Source organism: Coptis chinensis, chromosome 7 (assembly GCF_015680905.1).
Source record: "Coptis chinensis isolate HL-2020 chromosome 7, ASM1568090v1, whole genome shotgun sequence".
In the NCBI taxonomy this organism is placed as follows: domain Eukaryota; kingdom Viridiplantae; phylum Streptophyta; class Magnoliopsida; order Ranunculales; family Ranunculaceae; genus Coptis; species Coptis chinensis.
In genome coordinates, this window is record NC_141462.1 from 82,138,008 (window position 1) to 82,159,783 (window position 21,776).

General features: G+C 33.6%; 2 long non-coding RNA genes and 2 pseudogenes across 4 annotated transcripts; 2 read left to right on the forward strand and 2 right to left on the reverse strand.

Moving 5' to 3' along the window:
* Positions 1–7,036: 7,036 nt before the first annotated feature.
* LOC147489337 (U4/U6 small nuclear ribonucleoprotein Prp31 homolog pseudogene) lies at positions 7,037–8,883 on the reverse strand (annotated as a pseudogene). Its single transcript, XR_015201585.1, has one exon. The product of XR_015201585.1 is annotated as a U4/U6 small nuclear ribonucleoprotein Prp31 homolog pseudogene (transcript).
* Positions 8,882–10,024, forward strand: LOC147489338 (U4/U6 small nuclear ribonucleoprotein Prp31 homolog pseudogene; annotated as a pseudogene). The gene is made up of 2 exons (XR_015202854.1): positions 8,882–9,005; positions 9,185–10,024. The product of XR_015202854.1 is annotated as a U4/U6 small nuclear ribonucleoprotein Prp31 homolog pseudogene (transcript).
* Positions 10,025–10,842: 818 nt separating this feature from the next.
* LOC147489339 (uncharacterized) lies at positions 10,843–13,122 on the forward strand. Its single transcript, XR_015201586.1, has 5 exons — positions 10,843–11,107; positions 11,220–11,289; positions 12,041–12,143; positions 12,299–12,463; positions 12,794–13,122. It is a non-coding gene; the product is annotated as an uncharacterized LOC147489339 (long non-coding RNA).
* A 3,198-nt stretch (positions 13,123–16,320) lies between these two features.
* LOC147489340 (uncharacterized) lies at positions 16,321–19,743 on the reverse strand. Its single transcript, XR_015203058.1, has 2 exons — positions 19,593–19,743; positions 16,321–18,470 (listed from the first exon to the last, which is right to left on the reverse strand). It is a non-coding gene; the product is annotated as an uncharacterized LOC147489340 (long non-coding RNA).
* Positions 19,744–21,776: the final 2,033 nt, after the last annotated feature.

The window sequence follows — 21,776 nt, forward strand, 5'->3', positions numbered from 1 at the left end:
ACTTAGTCAACTGCAATTGGGTCAAGTTTGTTAGATATTTCACTAGTTCATATGGTGGAATTATCGACATCTTCTAGCGTGGAATTGGACCAAAATAACCAGCAGGAAGGCTGAATGTATGATTTGTAATTAAGTATTTTCCTATCATTATAGGTGAACTATGTAAAATGGTAAATTAGGGGGCTGAAATACAATGGATCCATAAGCTCGAAATGGAAGAGTGCTCAAATAATTGAGAGGTTGATGGTTCGAATCCATCTGGATCCAATTCATTTTTCATTCACTAATTTAATAATTTTAATATGTATTTGAATTTTTTTATTTTATATTAACAAAAACAATAGCATTTTCTTACTTATTTATAGAAGTTTAATAGCATGAAAGAAATGCTATCGTTTTGAGGCAAAAACGCTATGGAATTTATAGCATTTTTAACAAACGCTATAAAATACACTATCATTTTGATAGAATTTGTATCCAAAACGCTATCAAATTAATAGTGTTTTGTCTGAAAACGCTATCTTAAAAAGCATAGCATGGCCATAGATAGCGTTTTGTAAATGCTATAAAGTCAAATTCATAGCATTTTTCCTATGCTATCTATGCACTTTTCTGCAGTAGTGAAACTGACAACTCTTGAACAGATTAATATGATAGAAATAGAGATGGGGAGGAGAGGAAGCTTGAGTAGAGAGACAAACCTTGTAGACAAAGAGAGGAAAAACTGAGAAGCGTACATAAATTTCTGGTAGGAGCGAAATGACAAAACTGCCATCGTTTTTTAGGTGAGAAATGACAAAAATGCCCCTGTGACGTACGTGAAAACCACTATTCATCGACCCCCATATTTTTCTAATATAGTAAGATATTGAATCTCGAGGCAAAATATAAAATCTCAACCACCAAATTATATTGTTTTCGCAAGATTTAATCCAGACCGCCACTTAGCACCAGTCGCATTATGTTATTTGCCGGTATTAAGTGTTTAATTCCATATTAATTTCCTTTTCATTTTCCTTACTAACCCGACATTAAGTGTTTAATTCTATATTAAATCCCTATTTTTTATTAGATCTATTTTTTTTTTACCTTAATCAACTTAATTAGAACTTTATTGACGAAAATATAGTTGACATTCCAAAAAAAAAATAGATTGGACTCTAACGACAAGGACCGGATTTCATTAAGTCTTTGTTTCCTTTTTAAACTTGTTTCCTTTATTGACCGGTATTAAGTGTTTAATTCCATGTTATGTTATATTCAATCTCGAGGAAAGATATAAAATCTCAGCCTCCAAATTGCTCTCGCAAGATTTAATCTAGACCGCCACTTAGCACCAGTAGTGTTATGTTATTATACTAGTTTTCATTTATTTTTCCTTTTGTTTCAATGATTATTATGCTATTTGAGTAAAAGATAGGTGTGTAATTTTGATTTTCGGAATCTACGAAATGGAATTGAAATGAAACATCACCCATTTACCTATTTTGAAATATATGGAATCATATTCTTCATTATGGATAATCAATGAACTAATGTCTCTGCATAGGTTACACAGTCCTTTTTAAAAATAATAAAAATTTTTTCTTAGCGACCATAATGACTTTTTCCAAGCTTCTTCTGACACCAATTTGAGAAATCAAAAACCTTTTATAGTATTTAAGAATCTTGAGAATATGTGACAAATTAACATCACATAAGAAAATAAAAAATAAATAGATTTGTTTATAATAGAGTTGCAGAGATTACAATGAATACAGTTCTTGCCTAAGTATTAAAGCACATGAATTTGGACAATAAAGGCACCAAAGTTTCTCAAAATAAACGACATCTTTAATGCTATTGTAAAGTGCTTGACACTAATTTTTGAATTGACCATGGATGAATTATGAATATATATGTTTTAACTTTCTTTGGTTTTGAGAAACAAAGCCTGCCAAAAACAAAATCGACAATGTAACAAAAAGACTCGAGATCAATAACATTTACTTATTTTTGGTTAGGCCATAAAACCCAAGTCCATCTTCAAACTTTCCTCTAAGAAATTAGTAATGAAAAATAACAAACAAATGGATTCCATATTATTGCCAAGTTAATCCAAATAAAACCATTAACAAATCATAAAGGCTTGACTAAAATATTATGTAAAGTTGGTATTTCTTTAGCACCATTGCAAATCTGGCAAGATGTCAATTGCTCGCTAAGTATATGTCATTTGAATACCACAAAAGAATGATTTTCATCCAAGAAATGATATAAAAAATGCATATAGTGAAAGTGAGTTGCATACCTTTGAATTAGTAGAAACAATGAGAAGTCTAATAATGAAACAAAGTCCACAATTTACACAACTAGATGCATCTTTTACCACTAATAATACAAAAGCGGCATGCAAGTAATCAAAATAAGGAAAAATCAAATGAATGCATTTAATGGTGTTTCACCTACCTTGTACCATTATATTGGAACATGTTAATTAATATACATGTAGGCCTTCAAAAATAAGATAACCTTATGAACTTGAAGCAACAAACAATTAAATCATGATATTGGTTCCAAAAAATGACATTTAACACCTAAGATGTTAGTTTAAAAAAAAAATGGACCTACCCGGTTTTACCTTCAACATTGTACTCACAAAAAAAAAACAATTATTCTTGAAACCATTAATTCCAATAACCCGAAATCAATGCATGAAAACACAAAACAATGCATCATTTTATTAGTTAAGCATTGAAGTTTGCAATCTAAAACCATTTTGCAAAAATAAATAATCTTGCACCAATTTAATTCAAATAAAATATAAGTTTTCTTAAATGAAATGAAAATGAAAATCAAACATTATCAAATGAACTTGTTCAAAATCAAAATCACGTAGAAAATAGAAAACCTACATGTGATTCTATAATCATTGTATCATTAATAAAAAGAAAAGGAATGAAAAACTCTGCAAGTACCAAATTGAATTCTGAAATTGGAATCAAGATTCACCCAATGAACAATGACTGAAAAAAGTTAGTTCCGAGAAATTGACGAAGACAGGAAGACTTAGACAATGATATTGAAAATTGCAGTTGTGTTATACCTTATAGAACCCTTTTGGAGTTCTGGGGGATGGTTACAACAAGTGAGTTTGAGCAAGTTCGGAAACCACCGATCCTGGGAGAGAGAGTGTGGGGAGTTGGGGTTTTATACGTGAGTTGTGGTTCTATTGAATAATTAAATTGAATGGAAGAGGAAAACGGAGAAACAAAAGAGGCTTGGGAGTAACGGCTATGCTAATGGCAGTCTTGAATAATCCAATTAATTTTCTAGTGAAGAAAAAGGAAACTTTGGATTTAGTAATGGGAGAGAGGAAGCTAAAAGCAACCAACACTAATGGGAGTCTTGAAAAATCAAATAATTTTGCTGGTAAAGAAAAAGGGCTGAGTTTGGAATATAATTTGCTAGGTTTTCTAAAGAATTGAGTGCATGGTCTTTCTAAAGTACTTTACCGTTTCAAATTTCATTATCGTAAATTTAGTGGATGCTAAATAGTTTTTATATTTAGATTTTGGTAACTCCTCTTCATGTGATGTAGTTTTAACTTTCAATATATTACCCTTTCATGCTAAATTGTAATTTTGTGTTATATATTTTTTTACCAACAACTCCAAGATCGACAATCTTCTCAAGTATTAAGAAAAGGGACCTTGAAGATGAGGTCATTGCGAGTCAACTTTTCAAGAAAAAAAACACAGACTCTCAACACAAACAATAAATATATAACCAAGATAGTTGAATGATCCTAGCCTTCTAATGGATCATATCATTGTATCACGCTCTTGAAATTTAACAATTGTGTCAGGTGTTAAAAGTCACAAAGCAATGCAATCAACATAAATGTTAAATTTTTTGTATGTTGTGGCCTGAAAATTTATATATATTAACTGATTCTCCACGAATTTGATTAATTATATAACTATAATATCAAACGTTTTGGGTAGGACAAATTAGACACAATAGTAGGTGGGGGAATTATTGTTAATAAACTAATAAGCAAATTAATTTGCTGATAAAATATCAATAACATAGGAATACCATATATATTAACTGATTCTCCACGAATTTGATTAATTATATAACTATAATATCAAATATTTAGGGTAAAACAAATTAGACACAATAGTAGGTGGGGGGAATTATTGTTAATAAACTAATAAGCAAATTAATTTGCTGATAAAATATCAATAACATAGGAATACCATAGAAAATCAAATTTAAGAAATGGAGTTGAAAAAGATGCACAAATCTACCCAAGTACTAAACGATCTCACTTGATACAAAAGAAACTCACTCTTGATATGGTCAAGAAATAATAATATTATTACCAATAAAGATTGTGAAGGTTACAAAAGAATGAATGAACGGATACAACGGTGCTTAATAGGAAAAGTCATATATTTTTAACAACGACAAAAAAAAAATTTTCAAACTGAAATGAAAACAAATTGAACTCAAAACCAAATTGAACATTAATCGTTCTTCTTCTGTGAATAATATTGTGTTAGACTTATGGGCTATGGCTAGCTTCTACCAAACATACTAACTACCTTGAGCTGTTTATCGAGGGGGGAAAAAAAATCTTGCACTTAGACACTTTCATCATCAACAAATTTAAACTACAAAATAAATCAATTCAAACATGCTAAAAAGTTTAAAACGCAAATAAAGAAATCGTTGAAGTTTAATTCCTACTATTAATGTTAAAATTGCACGACAAAAAAACATACACAAATATTTGTGGGCACTCGTAAGAGAAATGAACAAATATAGTTTTACCATGCATGGTTAGCAACTCTAAGAACATCATCAAGTCATAGTTTCTTGAATCTCGAAATATATTGAAATTGGCGAAGAATCATGTACGTACTGCTCTTAAAGCAATAACAACACGGATAATTAGTGTTATATATAATTCGTATCAAAACAAATATGTCTTAAACACTGGTAATACCATATATGCAACATGGAGTGAACAGAATAACAACGTACGTAACAATGGAACTTACGTCATATTGTTGATCGAACCCCATTGTCTTATGTTTTTAGAAACGCGTTAAGCCTGCCAATAGTATTCATTAGCTTCACTGAAATATGTAAAGGTACCAAAATCAAAATTACACACCATAAAAAAAAACAGGCTAACATGACTAAAACAAATTAGTTAGAATTAAACGGAAATAATTTAAAACTTAATCAGAAGCAATGAACGGAGAAAACACATAAAATGTTGATGAGAAAATAAAATGTAAAATAGATAAGAAGAGCAAAGGCAAAAACAAATAAAACTAAAATTGTTAGTTTTCTTGACTATTGAGTAGTGGTTACATTTTAGAGGTGACTTTTAATGGCGCTAATTAATGTGAGAATACTAATTAACCTCATATCATATCTTGCTTACCGTTTTAGTTAAGAAGAACAACAATTGTCGAAAAATTAAGGTAATTCCAAAGACTAAAATGTTACGTAGGTACATTGATGGGTAAATTGATGATTTATAATTATGAGAATGTTACAAATTGATTATGAGTATAATATTGTGTAAAAGTTCATTAAGTAAGACTAGTTTCAAAATTTCAAAAATGGTGTAGAAAATTTCTTTTGTATTAATCCTTACTATTAATACAATTTCACAAATTGATTAACTTTTTTAATACAATACTTAAAAGCACTTACTAAGTTTAATATAGGTGAGGAATCGACTTAAATGTCATTGAGAATTAGCATCAAATTGGTTTCAAAATGCTTTAGACCATACATCTGCCCCATCTAACTCATATCCCAAGACGATCCTCACCACCCTTTGTCTATCTATTTTGTTTTGTTATTATATATTGATTAGTTATTTATATTTGCGTGGCGATTCCTAAATGCTTGGTTTATTTGGATATTATTGTAAGAGGTGAACGGGTGGACTGTCTACTACTATTTAAGTGCGGTTCTGATTAGAAACTCCAGCTCAGACGAGGGTGGATTACTACCTTTATTTCGTGTATGAGCAAGTGGTAATGAAATCAAATTGTGCATCTCTCTTTTTCGGAGAACTTCTTTCTTACATTACAGATTCAAAGGACTCACATGAAAACAAAATTTCCTGCGAGGATAAAAATAAGTTTTCCGAAAATTATGTGAGGATAAAATTGAGTTTTCGTGTGTCCCCCAATTAGTCAGATTGTCTTTTTTTTTTTTTTTTTTTTTGTTAACCAAACTAATTTATTAATTACTTAATTACAATAAACGGTATCTACACACACCAGTAACGTCCATACTAAGAATATTATATAGAAAAAATGGAGGTGTGGAGAACCAAACTTCACTATAAACAGAGAGAAAGGGATAGTCTTCATTATGTAGTTGATGATAGGATGACCAGTTTGTTTATTGAGCTCGTGTCGATCCCCTTCTTGCAAGACAATTTGCCCCAAAGTTACACTCACGATAACAATGCTGAATCAAAATTTGTGGAATTCCACTTCTCAATTCCCATATATCTTACACAATTTCCTTAATTTCCCATGGAACGTATGCCCCATTTATTCGTTGGGCCCGTGGTTGAATCGGTAACCTAGCACCTAAACCAGATAGTCCAAACTCCAAACCAACATGCTACTATGCGTTTCTTGTATAAAGATTCGTTTTGATATATAATACCAATTAATATTGAATTAAAACATGTATTTATTCATTTTATTATTATAATTATTAAAAAATTTGCTAAATAAACCTCAATCGGTCCGATCCCGAGTCGAACCATGGTTGAACCATTTTAATAAAAAATCGGTTCAATCACCATTTCGGTTTTCAAAACATTGATTAAAGGATATGATGCTCAACAATCAACATACACACAGACAAGTAAATAGTAAATAGTACAAACAGATAAAACTACTACTTTGTGTTCTCGACTCCCCACCTCTTACATACACAACACAAGATGTACTTCGCTACTTGACTACTTTGTCTGGTTTTCATTTGGGAAGAAAATAGTGAAATACTACGAGAATTCCTAAGTTTTATAACAAAGGTGAAGATCCTATGTACGAAAACAATATATTATAACAAACTACATAGTGTTGCAATGAAATCAAACTGCTTGAATACCATGGTTAATCAATGTTCTTTTTTTTTTTTTTTTTTTTTAACAGAGTGTCCGGGCCAGTTTCTCCTCCACTAATCCCGGCCTCCCGGGCCCTGGTTGGAAATTTGACTGGGTGCTGCCTGGCCAGTGGCATTAATGGGAATCGAACTAGTGACCACTGGCCCACTGGGAGAGCAAACTTCCTCGCGAAAAGAAAAAGAAAGAAAAGACTTCACGGAAGTTTCAAGTCCTAATTGTTGAGAACGTCCCTAGCTTAGAAAAGTAGGAACTCTGGCCGGGGATTAGCGAGCTCGATTCCTGCACAGGTGTTAGCGGCAGACTCAAAGTCAATCCTGATGTAGCATCATTCCTATCTTGCTCCGTTTTCTTACACTTCATATTAGTAACTCTCGGTGCCAATCTACTATGGTTGACAGTGACTCGCATCTTCCCACAACCAGCTTGACCAAGCATGCCATAACCTTCACCATATCCATCACCTAAAGAACTCTTCTCTGGTACTCCAAACTGCATTCTGTTTACAAGTTTCTTCATATTTGTTATTGCATACCTCATCTTAGTCTTCCTCAAACGACGACCACCTCTCTTCTTTGGTTTACTCGTTAAATCTGGAACAGGTAGAGGCTTGGGTAGTTTTGCAGGAGGCCTCTCTTGCCAATTCTCTATTTTCTTACTGATCTCATCCCTGTATTTCCTTCCAATATTTCCAGTGCCATCCCCTCTTGCAAGATCCACTCGTGCAGCAAGTATTGATTTATACGCAAAAAGTTTGCAGGCACCGTGCTTCAAGGGAGGAGGTGTGTGTTGAACGACAGCTGTTTCCTGAAAGAAACCTACATGCGATTCGGAGTTTGCAGACGAAAAGCCACTTAGAGTTCTTCTTTTTGCCCCAAGAAGTTGAATGTTGCTGGCAGGCATGTTTACTAGAGCCGGTAGACCGCCAACCGAGCCAATTAGCTTGGCAGCGACAGCACTTCCGACTAGGCTAGAAAGATTTGGTGCAATATATTTCATTCTACTCTCAAAAAAATCAAGGACCTTATTCTTTGCAAAATTAAGATCAAGAACACGATCACACGCATCAATTGTCTTGTTGAGGTTTTCTTCAGTTAGCAGTTTCCCTCTAGTAGTTGATGCTGTAATGGAGATAACCATAATAGTAGCTGAAGGCAAAATGCCTTGCAGATCAACCAAGGTTAAATCGGTTTCGTTTCCAATCTTTTTCAAAACTCTAGCATAGTCAATTGGATGAGGTACCAAAGATTCAAGCTCCGGAAGCTTGAGCCTATACGTGTCACGGGTAAAATTGTGTCCGTTCAAAATTTCCTTGTCAATATCTACACATAGTTTATTACAATCAATTATCAGCTGGTATTCTGCTGAATCACCATGCTCTAAAACTAATAAACCTTGGTTTACATCATCAATTTTATGCATTATGCCTATGTAGCGCTGTGTTTTTTGCAATTCTGAAAACTCATCCAAGCCGTTGAAGTTTGCTGCCATATCCATCCCGCCATTGTCATTAACATCGTCCTCAAAATCATTTAAACCGAAGAAAATTTCTCTAATACTCATATTGAGAGCTTAACTGTATGGAGTATGAACCTTTTTTTTCTTCTTCTCGGTAACCAGTTTTATAGATTTATAGATTCATAACTATGTGGACTGACCTCAAATAGATTTATAGACAACAGATTCAATTCCAAGTTTCTAATTCAATTCAAATTCCAGATTCGAAACTAATGTCGGTTACGACTCCTTTATAATCCCCGAAAAAGAATTGGAAAAAAACACGAGTATAATACAAGAGAACTTGTTATTTTGGTGGTTTGAGCGTGGAATCGAGATGAACAACACTGAGGTATGTTTACTACACACTTGATGATTTGATTTTACTGGAACGTGTCAATTGATTTTGTTGAAATTGTTAGTTACTTAACAATGTTTCATAGTTTGACTCTGATTTAAAACTTATTGTCCTTTTCGTGTGCTGCTATCTCGTGTACTGATAGTGTTCATTTTGTTTTAATTTATTTCTAGGACATAATTGGTGATTCTTTCTTAGCTGATCTGGACGATTTGAGATTTTGTGACTCAAAAGAAGAAGATGTTGAAGGGGGCCTGAATGTTAGTGTGAATTATGATGAACTTGAGAGCGTTTCTAAATTGCAGAAAACACAGTGCTACCTTGACAGGATGAAGAAAGTCGAGGATAAACTCGAGAACAAGGGGAATATGTCAGACCGAGGCGATGATAATTTAGAATACAAGCTTTTAGTTGAGTGTAATGCCCTATCTGCTGATATCGACAATGAGATTGTTACCGTCCACAATTTCATTCGCAGCCACTACTGACAGAAGTTTACAGAACTTGAGTCCCTAGTACCTCACCCAGTTGTTGATTATGCTCGAGTTGTAAAGAAGCTCGGAAACGAAACCGATTTAACCTTGGTTGATCTGCAAGGCCTTTTGCCTTCAGATTCTATTATGGCTGTTATAGCATCCACTACTAGCGGGAAACCGCTGCCTGAAGAAAACCACAACAAGACAATTGATGCGTGTGATTGCATCCTCTCTCTTGATTTGGGAAAAAATAAGGCCCTTGAATTTCTTGAGAGTATATTGGGATATGTTGCACCTAATCTTACTGTCTTAGTTGGAAGTGATGTTGCTGCCAAGTTACTTGGGACTGCTGGAGGTCTACCGGCTTTAGCAAAGATGCCTGCTTGTAAGGTCCAATTTCTTAGTGCAGAAGAAAAGATTCTGGAAGGAGTTTCTTCTGCACACGTATGCTTTTTACAGGAAACTAGGGGTGTCTCTTTTTGCCAAATTTCCGATTTTTCCGAAATCCAACCCGAAATTGGTGCAGTTTGGGTGTAGTTTTTTATTTATTTTTCTTTTTTGAAAATTCGAAAAAAATTGGATCGGATTTGGATATAATTCTAAAATCCAATCCGATCCGAAAATTCGAAATTTCGATATTATTGGTAAACAAATTTATTCGAAAAAATATATATTCTCTCACTATCCACTTGATTATATCCTTTCCTTTCATTCATTTTATAGTTTTTCTTTCAAAACAAAACAAATTATTTTTTTTCCTTTCCCTTTCCATTGGACCTCTTTTGTCATTGTTAAATTTTAATAACAATGGATATGAAAAAAATATCATTGGAGTCATATGGAATGACTTGGAATGGAATCCAAAAGCCAAATTCAATAAATGGAATATTATGTAAAACTCTTAGAGTCAAACCATAATCCATTATTTAGGGAAAGGAATAATCACGTTCAATTTTGCACACGAAAAAAAGATTGAAACAATACAAATATTGTTGAGAATGCAATGCTTGCTATTGGTGGTGAAGTTCCTTTTTATCTTTTTATTTGGATCATTTGTTTGAATGAAAATGGGTTTTAAAAGCTAAAGACGCGTATTTTCCATTTGTTTACATTGGTGTTGTGGACGTGGTTTTCTTTTCCCTACAAATGAACATTGGTATGATATTATAAAAAAAATAATTGATTTTAAAGAGATCTTTGAAAATTTACTTTCCTTTCCAAATTTCGAAGTTATTCGAAATTTCCGAAATTGGAAATATATTTTGAATCAGAAAAAAAATTGGATCGGATTTGGCTAAGATATTAGGTTGTAAGGAAATTTTTGGAAAAATTCCGAAAGAGGTTAATCCGATCCGATCCGAAGTCACCCCTACAGGAAACAGATATCTTGCAATGCACACCTCCTCTTTTAAACCAGCGTGCCTGCCGGATATTGGCTAGTCAATCAGTGGTTGCTGCACGGATGGACTTTAAGAGATGCGATCCAACAGGTAATACTGGAAGGCAGTTCAGGAAACAGATTCTGAAGAAGATTGAGAAGTGGCAAGAGCCTCTGCCTGTTCGAGATGCTGACCATAAAAAGAAGAGAGGCGGTGGTCGTATCAGTAAGAAGAAGCATAGGTAGAGTTACTCCATCTCCCCCCTTTTGGTTTGTTTTAATTATTTATTTTTTGTACTATGTTTTTCGTATTGGGATTAACCTTTTTTCTTTTTTTTTAATCACATCTTTTAGGTATGGAGTGACAAATACAAGGGTCTTGTCAACCAAATACAGTTTGGATTGCCAGAGGAAAGTTTTTTAGGTAATATAAGAGGTGTCTTTGCCTTTCAGTCAAGGGAGTCGATGAATGATCTGCATGTGGTACGATAATTAAGTTCTAGTGCAATACCTATCTACCAATAAACATGCAAATTAATAAAAAAATAAATGTGGTAAGAAATATAACCTCTACTGCAAGGACTGATTGACTATAGATTATCCAGGTCAGGTCTATTAAAGTTCATTGTGCCTTGGTAGCTGAAGTAAGGAGCTCTAATGTTCATCGTATCATTTATATTTCCTGGATCAACTTATAAAGTTTTCTTTTGTATTTTAGTTTGATAAAAGAAAAGGGTTATACCAATTTATTAGCTATGCCGTACTTAGTTATGATTTGTGATGCTGTAAAGCAAGATAACAACCTTCTAGAGAGGCATGGGACATGCAATATTAAATTTCATCAGGGTATTTTTTTCATTAGCTGCACAGTGTTAATATGATCTCTTCCTCATTATTGAGATAATTGAAGTCTTTCTTGGCAAGGATTTCTCTGCTATGGGTGTTTGTGGTTGCTTTATAAGTTCATCTTAGCTGGTCAATTTTTCCCATATATAGTGCCTCATCTTTAGCTACTTACAGCTGGGGGTACAGTACTACAGTTCCATGTTATTCATATTTTTATATGCTTTCTGATACTTGATTGGGTTTCTGGATGTTTTAGAAGTTAATGGATTAATATTCTCGAGGAGGTTTTTTTTTCCCTTCTGACTGCTGTAATCCTCTCCTTCATGTAGATGATAGATTTGGGGAAGGTTATGGTATGCTTGGTCCATCTGGACGTGAGGAGTTCCGACTACCAATCCGTTGGAGATGACTAGTGGCACACTTTACAAAGAAGTACGTTTTTTTTTGCTGTCCTGCTATTAGTGCTTTATTCTTGATGTGGAATGCTATTGATGTTCACCGTAATTTCTTAATGTATTATATCATGGATATTTTTCTTTTGGTTGCTTACCTTGCTTCGTGATCTCATGCTTACTTGTTGATTTCAGGTTCAAGGACATGTACGTTGTGAGGAGTGGTGCTACCACAGGATTTACTTCATGTCAGGCATTTACACATGCGCAGGTGACTATCGAGATATACTAGGTTACATTGACACGCCCTATCGGACACGGATACGAATTGTCGTACACAGCAAAATATCAAAATTCGAGGTAAATTACATGCAATATGTGTCCGACACGGACATGTGGATATGTATCCGACACGGATTTTTTTCAAAATATAGCGTGTCCATGTAACCTAGGAGATATATTATCTTTTGTTGTATTAAACTATTTATCATATATCATATAAAGAATGCTTGACTTCTTCAACTGCTTCAAGACAGGGCCTATTAAGGTTGATGGTCCTCAACTCCTAGTTATGACTTGAGTAGGGTTTGGCTTGAAATTGATTTTAATAGAGCCCTGATCTCAATTAGCATTTGCTTAATTCCAATTTTATAACTTTCCCTTTGATAAATTGTTGGTATCTCTCTGCAGGGAATTTAGCTCACTAATCCCCAGGCCCTTGTAAACCTGTTCGGCAGCTGAATGCTATTGGAGATCAATAGGATATGAATGGCTATCGATTATCTTGTTTCCAATGGCCTGATTATGGGAGATCATTGATTTACTCCTGTAACAGTTTGGGAACTGATCCTCTATGCTCTTTGAAATGTAAAAGCGAACTGATTTTGTAGAGAGGAATAGTCAAAGTAAATTTCTGCTGTATGGAACTTAATCGTTTTTCCTATTCCATGTCATAAATTTCTTCTGTACGATCGTTTTTCCTATTCCATGTCATTATAGAGTTTACCTTCAGTGTCTAACATGTGGTTTCATTCCCGCTAAATTAGTGTACACTACACTTCGCACTTGTGGAGTTGTGGCATGTGTTTATCTATCTATTTATCAGTGGCACAAACGAAAGGATGATGCATGCTTTATTTTTATCTTTTTCTTCGATTCAGGGATAATGGTAAACCTTTTATCAAAGAAGCGAGCTGCATATAGGAAAATTATGAGACATACTACGGCAATTGGTTTGACTAATGACGATGACTAATGAGAATGACTTCGTCAGTAGCTTTGAAGTCTTTGATAGGCCACAAGGTCAAGAGGAGCATTTCTTCATATACATATGAATCCCATTCCTATACATATGAATCCCATTGCACCCTGAAATTAAACAGTGGAAGAAAAAAATGGGTTTTCTTTGTCCACTCCCCTTGTAACTGTAGTAGGTGAGAGCTGATAGCCTGAATGCCTGATATTGCCGAGACACATCAAATGATCAGGGTGACATTCTAGAAACACTTTATATAATTATTTATATTATATGGGTCCGCTTGTTTCGCCTGTAAAACACGAGAAATATTTATTTTAGAAAACTTTACCACTATTTCTAAATTTACTGGTGCTTGGTGGCAAAAACTGATGTGGGGACTATTGTAAATATTTCTAAAAATCTAAAAAATGAGAGGAAAATTTGCATCTCAAAAAATGAGGGCAAAACTTTCTATTTTCTAACTTCTCTCTCCCAACAATTTTCTAACTTCTCACGATCTAAAATTTTCGCCCACTAAAACTCCATTGAAGCAGTTTGAAGCTTCTCTTTTTCGGCCATTAACTCTACGATTGAAAGTAGTTCGAAGCTTCTCTCTTTCAACCATTAACTCTACGATTGAAAACAGTTCGAAGCTTCTCTCATTCAGCCATTAACTCTACGATTGATTTTTTTTTTCCAAGTAAAACTCTCTCATTTTTCTCTAAGGTATGATTTGTATGTTGTATTTATCAATTGTTAGTTGATTTGACTAAATTTGTATTTGGGGGTTTTGAATTTGTGAACACAGTTCATAGTATTAGTGGTTTCGAGTGTCGTGTTGCATAGCTATAAGATTTGATTTTTTAATTACTTTTAGGCGCATTAGCATTAGAGGACACCCAATATTTTATTTGTTGTAGTTTATAGTATGAAAGTCATGCTTTATTTGGTGATTGTTGGATGTGACTAGTATATATTGTTGTGTAGTTTGATGGATTATAGATGTTTATTCGGTCAGTTTTAAATATTTTAGCCTTTTGGTTGTGGAATGTTAGATGGAGGACGACGAGAATGCACGAATAAGGAATGTCACTATAGTTGTTGCAGCTCATGCAGCAGCAGCAAATGCTATAGCCTCAACTCATTTTTTGTTAAATATACCTCGAGAGCCACATGTTAACATAGATGATGATAGACAAAGGTATATGGATCGGGTCCTAAATGACAATGATACTTGTTGCGATAATTTACAAATGGGACTGGATACTTTTAGGCGGTTATGTACATTAATTAGAGAACAAGGAACTATAAGGGAGAACCATAACTGTAATTTGGAGGAGATGGTGATGCGGTTTCTTCACATACTTGGTCACAATGTAAAGCATAGGGTGGTGGCAAGGAGATTTTTTCGATCTCGGTAAACAGTTAGTCGTCAATTTAATGAAATTTTACATTGTGTGGTTCGCTTGTATAATCTCTTAGTGGCTGATCATTTACAAGCCGTACATGAGAGAGGAACACCCCCACAAATCGCCAATGATCCGCATTTCTCAAACTATTTCAAGGTAAGCACACAAATTATTGAGTTCCATCTAACATTTTATTTGAAAAATAAATTCTTATAAATGTGTATATATTAGGGATTGCATTGGAGCGTTGGATGGAACACACGTAACAACCACTGTACCTATTGAATTACAAGATAAGTTTTGAGGGAGGAAACTAAAAACCACACAAAATGTTTTGGCAGCATGCATGTTTTTTTTTGATTTAAAATTCACATATGTACTTGTTGGTTGGGAATGAACGACACATGATCAAAGAGTCTTGGATAATGCTCTTGTGCGACCTAACCCATTCGTTGTTCCTCCAGGTAACACCAATTGTCTAGGTTTAATGATTATTTAGTTACCCTAGCTTACTTCGATAAATTTATTAAAATGTATTGATTATACTTTTTTACTTGTAGGGAAGTATTATCTTGTAGATGCTGGTTAAGCAAATGACGTTAGTTTTCTTGCACCTTATCGTAGTACCCGCTACCATCTCTCTGAGCAAGTAGGCCGTACTCTAGAGACTGAGAAAGAACTATTTAACAAGCGACATTCGCATCTTAGAAACGCAATTGAAAGAGCATTTGGTGTATTGAAGAAGCGTTGGGTTGTATTGTCTACGAATTCTTTATTTTACTCATATAAGACGCAAGTTAAGATGACATTAGCGTGTTTTGTGCTTCATAATCACATCATGGGGGTAGATCTGAATGATGAAATTTTGGAAGAAGTTGATCGAGAACTTGCTGCAACTACAGTTGTACATGTAGATCAAGTACCAAGTACAAATAGTATGTGCTAGTCAAGCCGCAACACAAGAAATAGATGGGTACAATTTAGGCTTGACATGGCACGAAGGATGTTTCAAGACTACAATAATTATCGAAGAAACCAAGCATAAGTAAATCTATATTCTGCTTATCTTTATATATTTTGATTAAGATGTGTATTGCTTGAATATTGTTTATTCATAGTAACTCTAGTTGTGCTGATAACCAAGACGTTTGTCCACTACAAGAAAAAAGACTTTATATCACTGTTAAAAATAGTCACAAAAAGTCTTTTGTCACTATTTTTTTTTCCAAAACCGTGACGGAGTGAGAGTCATTTATTTTTTTCCCAAACCGTCACAAATATTTGTTCCAGACTAACCTCTCTCTACCATACAAAACGATAACAACTCCTCAAAAACCGTCACAACAAATCATATAATTTGTGACGGTTTTAAATAAACTGTTATGCATTCATCCTTTTTAACGGTCATAAAACTATAAAAAAATAAATGATAACAACTGCTTAAAAACCGTCACAACAAATCATATTATTTGTGACGGTTTTAAATAAATAAATATATATTTTATTAAAAAAAGAAAAAAATACGTGAATATATGAAAACTCACAAAATTGGGGACCTGCAATAAACTACATACCTGAATATGATCTATTAAAATTTTAAAATAACACTCATATATATTGCTAATTTCATTGAAACATTCCAATCCCCTTGGATAACCAATATATATTTGTATTTAATCGTAAAATGTAATAAAGTAAATAACACATTTCCCATCTAATTCATATAAATATAATAAACCTAATCCAAATCCAAATAAAAAAATAACCTAATCTCATCAAAGTCGATCACCTACATATGAACAAATTGGACAAATCCACAACGCTTTCCCAACTGGTAGTATTCATTCTTCCCCCCAAAATCCTAGCTCACATCTTTTAACACACTAGCCCACTTGAATTTTGCAATTGAAAAGAGGTGGTGACACTTAATATAATTAACTTGATATAAAATAGCCAGTAAATGCACCGATATACAAGGTAACCAAGTAATCTAGGCATGCACAAATTATATACAAGATATTTTTAAGGATTTAAAGTAAATCATTAGTACGTATGATAGTTGAATGCAAAATAGTTAACTCAAGACCATAAATACCTATGTGAATAAGCAGAATTGCAAATGTTAATATATCTAAGGGGTAAGTCGACAGAAACTATTTGAAACAAGCTACAAGTCATTATAAGCATCTTATAAGAAACCCTGATATCACAAACAAACAATATGTCCATTGTTATGTTAAACCAAGATAGACTTAGGTCCAATAGCCATTAATTGTTGTTGGGGAACACATGTACAATTCAAACCCTTTGTGAATAACTCAAACACTTACAACCAGGTACAAAGCACCTATATATAAATAAATAAACATACTACCAATGTTTTAGCCTACCCCCAAAGAGATGAAAAAAAATGTATATGTACACTTTAATCAATTTTAAATGCTTAGAAGTCGAAAAGTAAACTACGGTAATTCATTATCAGTGTAAGTATATGAACGATAAAAATTTCAGTTTGAACAGTCTAACCTGTTAGTTTTGTAGCTTTTAACACATACATCGACAAGTAATGAAACTTGGTTCCCTTGAATGTAGACTCAACGGGGTAACGTTTTCGTGTAGGTAGCGGAATCCTAGCTTGAACACGACTCAAACTTTCTGCCCTACGCAGACTGCTAGACACAACTACTATCACTTTTGCTAGTAACATTACCAAATATCAGCCTTCCAGATAGAAACTAATAGCATCAACTTGGTGATGATGTCCACTGAAATATAAGAAACATTCTACAGTAGAATCATCATATAAACATGGAAACAAAAGAAAATAATCATTATATAGCCAAGTATAGTAGCAGAAACAAAATAATTATTGGAAAAAAAAAGTACCTAGTAATTAAGAAGCACCTGATATTCATAAAGGGCCAAAGTCAAGTCCTTGTTCATAGAGCACAGCCTGAGGGTCATTATAGTGAATCATATGTTATTACACAATTAGATACTTGATGATAGTACCTCTGAAACTTTTTTAACTCACTGAAGAAATACTCATGTACCTCTGATATTACACAATTAAAAGATAACTCGGCAACATATTTTAAGTTGGTACTCTGTACCTTTGAATAAACTGCAATCTCATTATGTTTATATTAGACGATGACCATATTGGCTTACTGGAACAGTTATATGGTCCCTACAAGTTGTTTCCAAACCCAAACAAGGACTGAAAACACACCCATCAATATTCTCAACCTCCGGCGACAAACCGATTAATAAGTATAGCACATATACTATGCAAAAACTCAACTACACCATTTAATGTAAACACAAGGCTAAGATCAGCCCATAATGGTTTCAATACTAGAGCTAGGAGTGGATTTTATATGAACTATATATATCGAAACACAACTAACAAAAATTATACCCAACATGACATATGTATATCTATGCACTTAAATATTACCCAAGAAACTCACCAATCCATGTAAAATTAATCTCAACTATTAAACCACAGATGATAAAAGGAGCAAAAGTTGTTTGTACCACAATCAAGGACCATTCTGGAACTTCGACATAAGGAAGTCCAATGCACGTTGTTGCTCATCGATTCTTGCTTTTGGGCATCCAGTTCTTGTTGTTGGGCATTCATTCTCTCTTGTGTCGATTTACGCAACTTCTCAAGCTAGCTCTCCATCTGCTGCCCTCCTCCTCAGCCAATCCACCTCTGCATTCACGTATCCAAAATAAAACCACAATGTTAAATATCCAAAATGAGTAGGTTTTGTTTCATGCTGAAGTGGCTTGCAGAACCTACTTGTTAAGCTATTTCCTTGTTTACCCCTAAATGTCTGCTACAACTTACTTTTACTTCTCTATACTATTTAACTTTTTTTTTTTTGGTGGAGCACTGTTAGACTAGGTCAATTTCAGAAGTGTTCCATTTGACATTTATCTGAGATTTAGCCAAAGTTAAGAATTCATAATATATATTAAGGGTTTGAAACTAAATTTATTTGTGCCTGCCTACAGTTGGCAAAGACACATGTCGATACATTTGTGTTAATATAAGGATCTAAAATAAGGTGCATCACAACTATGAAGAACGTACTAAACAATTCCAAAAAATTGAATAATAGCCATTTGATCGATTTCTTATGGTTCCTAAGATACACATAAACCTTGCAGTACGTGAATTCAAATTAATACAATTAGGACAAGTTCCATAGGAAGACATGCTACAAACAAAATAATCAAATTGTCATATATAAACTACACAACGCTATTTACACTGATAATTAACTAACTTATGCTTATATCTTATGCATCTACGAAATTAATTTGCAAATCATGAACAAAGTATAGTAATAACACCAAAGTTAATTTGCAAATCAAGGAATTTAATTTGCATATCATAATAGCTAACGAACACGCCTCCTACAGAAGTTGTAAATGCAGATAAAACCTATAAATCTACGAAACTGAAAATTCCACAGGCCATTAACCAATATCACTTAAGTAATGGAAGAATCAATAACACTATATGACTCTACAAAACTAAATAGCAAGTAAAGCAAAATTTTAACCTGATAAACCAGTATATATCCAAAGTCCAAAATAGCAAAAAAAAGTTACCTGGAGTGATAGCTACCGCTTGCAGAGTCCTTTTACTAAGTTATTAACAATAAAAAATTAGTGTTTTTGTTCCTAATACCAGAAAAAGTTGTTTCTTTTATTTCTACAAACAAGTTTGAATGATAATTCTTGAAGAAACGAAAAGAAAAATCACAACTTTACTCTCGTTTTTAAGGTAAGCAAGTCAAAGAAAGATTTTTGCTTCAAAACTTACCAGAGATTTTCTTTCCATCAATGAAGGAAGGATGAAGGAGGTAAACAAATTGAACCCGAAATAATTAAAGCACCTATGTACAAAAAAACTATAGCTTTAACAATTACAGGGGATTAGAAAAGGGGAGAAGAATATTAAAAAAAGAATAAGGTGAGAGTGAAGTTGAGAGGATGAAGATGGAGAGTGAGGAGCCATTCTATTTCCTTTTACTGATTTCCCAAAAAATGTTTCTTCCCTCTTTTCTTTTTCATGAAAAATCAAACATTTGGTGCTGGTTACAATCGAAATCACGCCGAAATCGAAAACATATATATATTCGACAATATAAACGTCGGTATATATAAAATGCTAGTTCCCACGATCAACAAAAGCGGTCGCTAGTTTAAGACAAGTAGTGACGAAAACTATCATCTCCTTGAGTACAAACGTATTTCCGGCCTTTTTATCGACAGTACTGCACTATTTCAATTATAAAAAGAATAATCTGTTACTAAAAAAAATATTTAGACTACTATTTCCGACGAAAAAAATGTCGCAAATAATAATTTTAACATTTCAATGTCGCAAATAATAATTTTAACATTTCAGACGAACATATTTGTAGGGACGATTTAAACGTGCCAAAATGTTACTTTTAGGAACTAAACAAAAACGTCAGTAAAAAACCTGTTTGATGTAGTGCAAGTGTTTGAAGACAGTGGGCCGAGAGACTGAACGTGGGCTTCGAAGTAGTTTTTTAGTGCAGTTGTGGGGCGGGACTAAAAATTAGAATTTGGTCTTCTATGACTGTCACATAAAGTCCGGGAACATATAACTATTTTAGTGAAATAGTCACAAATAATTCTCCACACATATACACCTTCTTAAGAAAAACAAACCATTTGTGACCGTTTCGAAAATGCACGTCACTAAAAACTTTTTAAAACAGTCACAAAAACCTTTTTCTGTCATTTGTGACCGTTTTGAATAGAACAATCACAAATAACATTTTAGAGCAATCATAAAAAGCCTTTTTTCTACTAGTGGTCATGTTCTATTCTAGTCTTGTATTGTTTTTTCTATGAAAATTTAATTGAGTTTGGTTCATGTAAGATCCCAGATTATTTTTACATTATTTCATAACAATATTTAGCATTTCGGAATTTGATATTTATTTCTTGGTTAACGGGCTAGTAAATGTGGTCTTGAACTTTTTGAAAAAAAAAAGAAAGGAGGGAAAATAGTTTGTTTGGTTTGAAAATGATTTAATAGGAAAGTTTTTAAGTTCTAAAATAAAGTGTGGAGATTTTACTAATAAGAAAACATGGAGAGAATAATTTCGTAATTTATGGGAGAAAATATGGAAAGTTTCTTAAAGTAAAATATGGAAGAGAATTCTTTAGAATGGGATGGTTTATAAAAAATGGAGGATTTTTAAGAAAACTAATTTTTTCATTAGAACTAGACAAATTAAAACAAAGAAGAACGGAGCCCGGATTGTGCATCTCTTATCTAGCTGTGGATCGGATTGGTGGCGTTCTATTTTATATATTTTTCTGCAGGAATACGAAGGTGAGTGGTTATATTTTTAAAATTTTCACCGAACCTACGGGTACTGTCAGAGTTTTGTTTCCGACTCAGTATATTTTTGGTTATGCTTACTGTCAATAGTCTTTTCCTCCTGTCGTATTGATAAACTGTTAAATCTAAAACTCTGGATTGACTGTCGAAACTTTATGGGCCGTTAATGGAGGTTAAAGCCCAACATAAAGAAATCGCCCTGTAAATTATATTTGAACTTGTATATAGTATTGATTTGGTTGATTGTGGATTGTTGGTTTCTGGGTAATGTCGGGTTTGTATGGGTAATTGTGTTGTTGGGTAAACCGCGTTTGGTGAAGGTAGTGCTGGTGAATGTAGTGTTATTGAATGTTTTCATCCGCATTTGGTGAATGTTTAACTGTCGGGTTTGATTTGGTTGTGTAGTGAGATGTGTGCTGTTGAAGCTCGAAGGGGGCATTAATGGCCTCGAGAATCCAGATCTAGTTTTGATGAAGATTATTGATTTAATGATTTGAGGTTTTCACTTTTATTAAAGTAGTTGGGGTTTTTCCCCTGATTAGTTTCGGTTAGGTTTGGAGTGCTGGTGGGTAGAATTCATGGTGGTTGGTGGTGGAGGAGAGGCTACTGGTGAGGTAAGGAAGA